General features: G+C 31.0%; 1 long non-coding RNA gene across 1 annotated transcript; it reads right to left on the bottom strand.

Moving 5' to 3' along the window:
- Positions 1–628: 628 nt before the first annotated feature.
- Positions 629–3,015, bottom strand: LOC148611157 (uncharacterized). Its single transcript, XR_015924071.1, has 2 exons — positions 2,695–3,015; positions 629–2,440 (listed from the first exon to the last, which is right to left on the bottom strand). It is a non-coding gene; the product is annotated as an uncharacterized LOC148611157 (long non-coding RNA).
- Positions 3,016–9,524: the final 6,509 nt, after the last annotated feature.

The following is a 9,524-nucleotide window of genomic DNA, read 5'->3' as shown; positions in this document are numbered from 1 at the left end:
ATCCGATTGTACAATGTTATTAGATTTCTTCAATTTAATCCGCATTCTTATTTTAGAAATAACACTAGCAAACAGATCATTAACAGCTCAACAATAACAATTCAAATTGTGCACTTCCTTATTTCATTACGTTATAAAATCTCATGGTTTATTATGTGATTTCATCAGCTTCTTCCGAGTCGCCTGATTCGTATTTTGATTTAAATATTCTAACGACGTAAGAAAATGATACATGATCTTTTAGTCCTTCGATCAGTGTTTGAAACTCATAAAAAGGGGGGGGGATTAACGTTGAAAATTGTATGTAAAGTTTACGAGTAAGTCTTGATTTAGGTTTTGCTTTACAGTTTTATACACAGATATACTGTAAACGTATTAATTTTCGGCACAGCTAATTTTCGCGGTTTCTGAAAAGTCTTAAAAATAATACCTATACCGTATTCTAATATCACTCACAAATAGAAGAAGCAGATTTTCAAATAGACTTTGAGTACAAAATATATGATAAAATGAATCCCTATGTATCGGAACAGGTCAGCTTAATGATAAACAAAGACATTTGTTCTTGGAGGCCATTATATTTGAATAATGCATGTATGAGTGTAAATCATGGCAATACTAATAAGACTGTCAAATAAAATTGTTTTTATTATTTACAATAACAAAATAAATGTGTTTAATATTCAGACCGGACAGTTTTGATGCACAGTCTATGTAACCTTGGGACTAAATAATTGCAATAAAGACTCTTTTATGCAAAGTCGTTATTCATATTCGAAATAAAAAATGTGATTTTATTGTCGTTTTGTCTTTATTTCATAAGCAAAACATATTTTATTGCAGTGAATCACATTTGATCGCACAAGTTTCGACTTATACCATGAGGTTGTATATATATTGCTATTATAACAATACCGCTGATTGACAATGTCACACAAACTGTTTGAAATACATTGTCATTTAAAATTAACCCAAGGGGAAAATATAATTAAGCTGGTATTCATAATAAATCATTTAGTTTATTAAACTGTATGGGAAAATACGAAAGTTGTTTTCCTTCTTCTTATTTTAAAGGCATACAACCGCGATTGATTTCTATTTTGTCAGGCGCTTTTGACGGAAGCCGACTTTTAGTACTTGGCGTTTGTAAGTTATCTTTATATATACAGAAAAAAAAAACACACGCAAATTTCAAATTGATAACCATAAAACATCTTTAATATATAGATATATTGGACTTTTTTATGTAACACAAACAAATGCTTTAAAAACTTTAAAAAAAACTTTAAAAAAAACAATGACAAGCTTTACTTTACATGCACGAATTTATAAAATATTCTTTGTTTTCTTGTCAATCGCAGTGAATAAAAAATATGGCTTATTGAAATGAAAGAATTAAGTAAATAAAAATCGTAAATATTATTCTTTATATGAAAAAGGAGACAATTTACCAAGCACTTCACAAAGGCGATAACATCGTCAATGGTATCCACCATAACATTCAAATGATGTACTCCAGAGATTTCATGTGCGACTACTATATTTAAGGGAACGAGAATTATTTTGTACCGTTTCCAAAAACAATGACATAATATCCTTCTACAACTAAAGTTTATGATTACTTACATAGGTTATTGATTACATAACTTTAAACAGTACGAGTAATTTTCGTTTGACTCAAAGTGGACAAGTTCGAATTATTCAATATTTTATCATACATAAGGTAAGGGGTATGTCTTAAACTCGAAATTACTTTCACCACAAATATTAAAATCTCACTGATTAACACGTGTGATAGTTCTTGAATTACTGTACTAAAAGGAACTCATACACCGCAGTCCGGAAAGAAACATTGCTTCGCGTGGTAATCTTAAAGTTTTAACAGAATGACAAATTGTTCCAAAGTGTATTTTTAAAACAAACGAAAATTGTGCAAGGATGTTAGGGTGACAAATATATACATGGGACGTCTGGTCATGGATAATCATATTCGAGTTAACGCGTACTCGAAGTCATTTGTCTGCAAATGTGCCGAGTTTTGTGTTTACCAATTCTGTGTACTTTAAACTGCAATTTTGTACGAATCCACAAACCTTGCTTTGTTTTCTTCTCAACTGTATTTAATTGGATTTTATGGCTTCGCGGTTGGAAAGAATTACGTATTTGTGAAGCCAAAACTGTTATACATAGAAAAGCAGTACAAAAATCACACTTTTCTACGTCTTAACAATATCCATCAAATTGACATAAAGATCTAACACGGTGTTTGGCTGTTTCAAAAACAAAGAATGATAGGTATCCGCCAGTTTGTTTTGACAGTTGACGATACCGAAATATTGCGTGTTTCCGTTCCGAATTCTTCAGTTCTTTTCCAAAAATGATAAAATAGCTCCACTGCACAAAGAAGGATATGCTGTACTGTCATTTTGCTTGGATTTTTCTATGGAAATTAACATGCAAATATGTATTTCTATGAAAAAAAACAGAATACATTTTGTGAGAAGAGTTAACCTAATATATACTACAAGTTTAGTTTCATTTTTTTTTTCTATTTAGCGTTTTATCTCAAAGATTGTCCACATCTGGTTTTTGGTTGATAAAATTGAAGTGATACAATTGATTTATGATCAAGATCTTCTAAGCGAAACCTTTTATAAGAAAAATTAGAACCAAATATAAATAAGGGATATATACATTTCAAATACTTTTCATTTTCTTATTCTCGTACAAAGATGGCACACTTGTCCGTTTTAAGTAAACGTTCATTGCGTCATAAATCAAAACCATACTACATTGAATGATAACGAATGTTAAGAATTATCTAAAAGTACATGACTGTGTTCTGTGTTCGTGACCTCGTATTTTCTGTCTATCGCCGCCTTCTGTTATAATCATATCGCTGCAAATTCAGGAAGTATCAAATACTGTGTAAACAAGATTCTGTTGTTGATATCTTCCTTCATTGCAATAATATCCCTATTTTCATGACGTAATCCGTGTAAAACTAAATTGCTATGGTACATTCAATTTGTTGCAAAGTCTGTAAACTCGATGAATACCCTGAAATTACCGTGCAATTTTGATTTAATCAAGAAAGTTTACATAATTACTGCATCAAATTGAAATGGGAAGTACAGTTTGATTTGATCAAAATAAGGTATAAATATCACATTAAGCACTATTTAATAATACAGGTTGTCCATCGTATAGTTTATGTAGTAGTGCAGTATTTGCAAACTGATTGCCGATATTGTAAATTGAAAGTATGTATTTATTTACAATTTAAAGCATGGTATGGAATTATGATGTATAGACAAGTAGCGTAAACGCAAGTATAATTTATGTTTCATTACGCATAAAACCTACTATGTGGTCTAATTGGTTGCATGACCCTTAGTCCAGTCATCCGTGTCATAAAGACATAAGATTTGTAGTTTTCGGAAACAACGTTCGAGATATGAACACATTGGCAAAGAATCTACCTTGAGAAGAGATTGCAGACATTTGTTTTGTTTTCTGCGCTGTGTGTTTTGTTGTATCTTTACAATGCTGGAGTGGTGGGTCCAGGTAAATACGACTAAATGCCTAAATTGATTTTGTCTTGGAATGGATATCGTAAATGGATAAGTGTCACACAATGAACTTAACTGAAACACAGAATCAATTATTAGTACTAAGTTTATTCTTCAATGGTTTTAAACATTTAGAATGTATTTAAATCAGTTGTTATTTGATGTTAATCTTTGTTGATTTACTGACGATTGGCTTAATGGTTACCAAATTGAACCATAAAATGTTGCAATTCTAACCTTTAATTTGTTTTTAAATGTTTGCTGCGAGAGAGGTAATGATATCATGCCAATAATGTATAAATGCTGTATTAAAATTTAACACCACTTCCTGTGTAAATAGTTTTAATTGCTGTTAATGAGGCTGTCTAGACACATCTCTTTGATGCACTATATGCATAGATGTAGGACATGAACTATTGAATTTCACTTCTTTTCTTCTCGTGAATCATATTTTATTTCAATTTAAATATTAACAAAAAATTATCGGACATTTATTCAGAGGTCTGTCCAAAAGGGTTTAAGGGAAATGTATTATTATATCATTTTTGGTCCATGCTCCCATTTATATGGAGTCCCTGTTGTTTATTTACTTCTGTGACTGTTTTCCGTATCTGGTCTTTGTCCCTAGATTACATTCATTTGATTTCTGCTAAAGTATTGGTTCCCTTGATTTCTTGTTCACCTTTTTTATTACACACAACCCCTGTTATATATCAAGAATCACATTACGTAAACACAGCCCAGTTCTTTTTAAATTCAACTGACAAATGTGATTATTTTGTTATATGATCATGTTGAAACACAGTTCACTGACATACAAGTATATTTCAATATCTTTAATTCTAAATTTATCCTTTTGCAGATATTATAGATGCACCGAATTGATAAAATCTAGGCAGTAGTCAAAGTGAATAGTCTAAAGGAAAAGTCCGTACAACAAATGGCAACATCGGAGCAAACACCAGAAAATTGGCAAACCACTGCAATGGTCCTGACTTTGTGCAGGTATTTCAAAATGAAAGGTTAATTAAATGTCAAACTTTCCGCTTCCATTACGGTTCATTTTTTCAACACGAAGGGGCAGTATCAACTAGCCACCAGTCAATATAGGCAAAACCAGTTGTCAAAACAGCAAAAAGAAGATATGAAAAATAATTTGCAGGCTTGAAGAAAATCCGTTATCTATAATCTGTTTGTCAGGGAAATAATATATTTTTTTCAATAAAATATGTATATAGAAAATATTTTTTTAAGACAGAAGATATGAGACGTATTTTCTTATAACCTTGGTCCGTCCAATAGCTTGTCTCTTAGGCAACAATGGCGTCTTACGAAGTCGCTAATAGCTCTGACATACCTCAGAAAGTGAGAAATATAAACATCATATACAGGGCCAGCTGGTATATTATTGCACAAGAAAGGAACATTTATAATTTTCAAATCACAATAGTCTCGTTTTTCAAATTTTTGTGTACTGAGATGACGACTGTTGTCAAATCTGCAAGTCTGCAAATGACGCAGAGGATGCTGACTCTGTAGTCTCGTTAATTTCAAGTTCTTGTCGATAAATAAGTAGAAACCATTCTACAAATTTAGGATTATTAATGGGGAGAACATTATTAAGAGTATGACTCACAATCCTGTCCGGTTCTACAAACGAGTCCGATTTCATAAACGTGTCGGTAATACGTCACACAATCACAAACTGATTTTTCCCATAAACGTAGACTTCTTTGTCGTAATAAACATGCCACAAATAAAGAATGTCAGATCTTTAAACAGGCGGGAGACTCGTGTTCCCAACGACGGCACAAAATGTTTGGAGCTTCGCAGTTGGAACATTCCTTCATCAGTTTCTGAGAAATATTGAGTTTGCGTTCTAAAATTTGTTTATTAATTATTTAAATACAATGTATTACGGACGTACCCTTTATTATCTGCCCCTGCACTATCGCAAAAACAGAATAACCGGTCATGAGATGTGTTTAAACCAAACAATAAACAAACATATATAATATTAAGCGCTTAGTTTCTAAGTAGACTTAAGCATTCACCGGTATTCACAAGTATGTAAATGTCTGCAGGTTGTCAAGTTAAATGTGCAATGTTTAAAGAAAAACTTGGGACTATTATATGGGTATGAGATATCCGTTTGCAGCAGTTTTGCATCTTTTTTCACTACAGTCTTTTTTCAGCCAGTATTACCTTTGTGCCTCTTACCTTTAACAAACGTGATCTCATTTGCATTTGCGCTATAAATTTAATCATTCGATTGTGCAAATTTAATAAAAAAGTTAAATGAAATAGAATGAACTCGGGAACATGGAATGATTTGAAGAACCAAGAATTATAATGCTGGTCTTTGTCCATTTTGAACAACTCGGAACATATGATATCATTTCTGCTGACTTTTTTGTAAATGCCAATCTTTGTGTTTGCTACTCATTACTTATTATGGTCCAAAAGGTTTGTCTCGTTTGTATATGTTCTTAAGGTCATTTATGTACACCACATCAGTAGATACACGTACTGTAGCGGGATAGTTTAATCATTTATTATTCACTGACATCTAACTTCCTCAATTTTGTATTCAGGATATTAAATGTAGTTTCTGTGGGCCAATACGTACTATACATACCTGCATAAACTCTCGTTTCCAATTCTGGCGCCATTAAAACAAATTCAAAAATGTAAATGGTTCCATTGATTTCGCTTTAATAAAAATCCGTCGAATAAGTATAAATTTATGTGATTCTTATTTTACATGAATTATCGTGAATTTCGAATTCACGTGCCATCAAATTACATACATTTCACAGTAACACAATTTTCAAAAAAAAAAACAAGTTTTGCTCGATTCAGATAAAATATATGAATATATTCGGCCTTTTAAGTAGAACCTAGATTACAGACATTCCGATACGGCTCTTGAATGAAATTAAAACCTAATCTACCTTATATATCATCCTTTCATTCTCCAAATATTCCCTTCCTCGTTCCGTATAAAGTATTTTCCATTCATCATTGAAAAATCCTCATTCTTTGTATCTCCCATTGCATTTCATTTATGAAATATTTACATAATCAAACTGAATTTGATATCAATAAATTATGCAACATTTTAACTGTCATATTTAAATTATGTTTATTATATTTTTCATGTAAAACAAATACTTTAAAAACAATTTTCACCACGTTTTGAATTACAATCTACACCCCCATACACTATTCCCATTCCTGATCTTCCATTTACCATATGGATTGTATTTTGCCTGTATAAGTACTGTAATTTCACATATGTTTATCATGAAATTGTAACTTACTTCATAAGATATATTATAGGCAATAACAATTAACTTTTAATTTTTTTTTTTACATAACGTTCAATATTTAGCCGATTATAAAGACATGTTCCTTGCATATGATATTTAATTCAATGCAATATAAATTGTCCGATATGTTGCAGAATAATGTGGAAAGATATGATCATAGACTACTTTCAGTAAAATATTTTTGTCCATTTGGACATATCAGGTGAAGAAACGTAATATGAATTACTGTTAGGTTATTGCCATGTGATAGAAAATATACAGAGACGAACTTATCAAGCTCTGTCATACCAATAAAGTTCAATATATTGTTTACAACAGAAGAACTACGACATTTGCCAACACACGACAATATTTTCATTGACATAAATATATATGCCTCATTTGATGTCGTCCACAGTTCTATTTATAACGTCTTGTAAGTATTTAGTGTTGCTTCATTGATTCTATAAAAAAGGAATTAAAGATTTGAATGAATGATTGGAGTATCTGAATTTATTTATTTTGCATTTTTAGTAGAAAAAAAGATTGCAGAAACTCGGGTAATTCTGCATATTTGTGTCATTAATTTCTAACTTACATTAAAATATACATAAAAGCTATTCAAATTATGCGACCTATGTAGATAAATACAATGTATCAGAAGTATGGAAAACAACAAACAACGTTTATTGGTATGTCTTCAATTATATCAGGCAAAAGTGGGATATATTGAAGGATTTTTTTTCTTTTAGATGTTTCACAATACTGGTTACTCTTTAAAGGAGAATGATGCGTCGGCCAATTGGTAAAATTTTAAAATATTTATTTTCCTTTTTCGTGTCTGACAATCATTCTGTTAATACATCTTCTAGTTACAATATAAGTTTGTGTATAAAATGATCATTACTTTAAGAACGTAATGACTATTTATTTTCAGTCGGTACATCAAATGAAATTACCAGACAGGTTGTCTCATATTTGGGTCTCATATTGGAGAATGAATAGTAATTTGTAGATACAAATGTCACTTATTAACGCTACAGTTGATGTTTGATATAATCAAGTGTTAACATTTATTCCGTTACGACAAATTTCTGGATAAATAAGTCATTTAGGAAATTATTGCATCAACAGATAAAGAAACTAAGTGTCGTTATCTAAGTATGTGTTTCTTTTTGCAGACATTAAATACAATAGTATAGGTCTTTCATTCATATGACACTAACTATTATCGTTTTGAATTCACCATTAAAAATACAAATAATGGCACTACATGTGTCAAGCTGTGCAAGAGACAAAGTCACAAGTTCTTTTAATGTTTTGATCCTTCAAATATTTTTTAAACACTGTAACGTCATTATACATTTTGATATTAATCGCATTTGACGCATAATCATGGTGTTTAAAATATATTCAATGATTTTAGAAAAGATATACATTTATTGCATAAAAACACAAAAAAATGCGTAAAAGTCATAGAACACAAAATTTTAACATGATAATATGCAATATAATGCATATCATTTGAATAGTTAAGGTTTCGATGAATATATTGCAGTAAATATTATATTTTGAATTATGTCTTACATATAATTTATCTGAAGGCTTACTATCAAATGAGCCTGTCTTCAAAAGTTCAAATTTTCATCCCCCCCCCCAAAAAAAAAAAAACAAACAGACAAACTAACTTAAAATACCAATCAAATATACATGACGTAGATCTCGGAGTACTACAGGTAAACATGTTTCAAGAGTAAACATACCTAGTGAGACCGGAATCTAAATCGTAATAGTCCACAAGAAGTCCTAAAAAAACTAACAATATTTAATTGGAAACCAATTTTAACACTGAGAAGTCCTACACATACCATCTGCTAAACAAGTAATGAAGCCTTGGTGTTTTATGTTCTACTCTATAGATTGGTCTCTGTTGATAAGTTTATGACAACATGCAATATGACGGGGGACGCTGGCAGAACAGGACTTGCTTAACCTTAAAGATCAAATGAAGTTACTTCTGTTTTTGGGGAAGTTCGGAGTTCATATTGCTGGTGATATATTTATTTTTATTTTTTATTTTTTTGTGTGACGTCTCGTTTCCCGTATCCTCAGTTTGCATGTGTAATCTTTTTATTCGGGTCGCTACATTGAAATGTTGATCGTCTCTTTTTCATGTATTCACGTTAAAGCCATGTTTTTAGAATTTGTTGTATTTGAATCATCTTCTTGCTGACGCTCAGGTATTTTTTCACCTATAAATATCACATTTTATTGCAAATTCCGTGTACATTTTCAAAATAAATTGTCAAAAATATCAGGCCCCTGAAACTGCCAGAAAAATTCATCGCACTGTTTTCACCAATTGGAACATTTTTACTTTTTTTAGTTTTACAAAATTAGACTGGTTCAACTTTGTGTACGAAACAGTGCAACTCAAACGCATCTGTGCAACCTTAGAGGGTTTTCGAAAAATATTACCACAAATTTAGATAAAAAAAACTATGATAAGAACAAAGGTTTATTGTTCAAAGATTGTAATAATTCTACTGTCCTCAATATGACCTAGTTGATCGTTATGGTGTATCTGTTTCAGAATGATTGATTAACTTTCTTTGTCTTACATTTTTCCCTCTTTTTGACC

Source organism: Perna viridis, chromosome 7, assembly GCF_037379345.1.
Source record: "Perna viridis isolate PV_CMFRI_1.1 ecotype Kerala chromosome 7, ASM3737934v1, whole genome shotgun sequence".
Classification (NCBI taxonomy): Eukaryota; Metazoa; Mollusca; class Bivalvia; order Mytilida; family Mytilidae; genus Perna; species Perna viridis.
The sequence above is the reverse complement of the archived record's forward strand: the minus strand, read 5'-3'. Positions and strand labels throughout refer to the sequence as shown.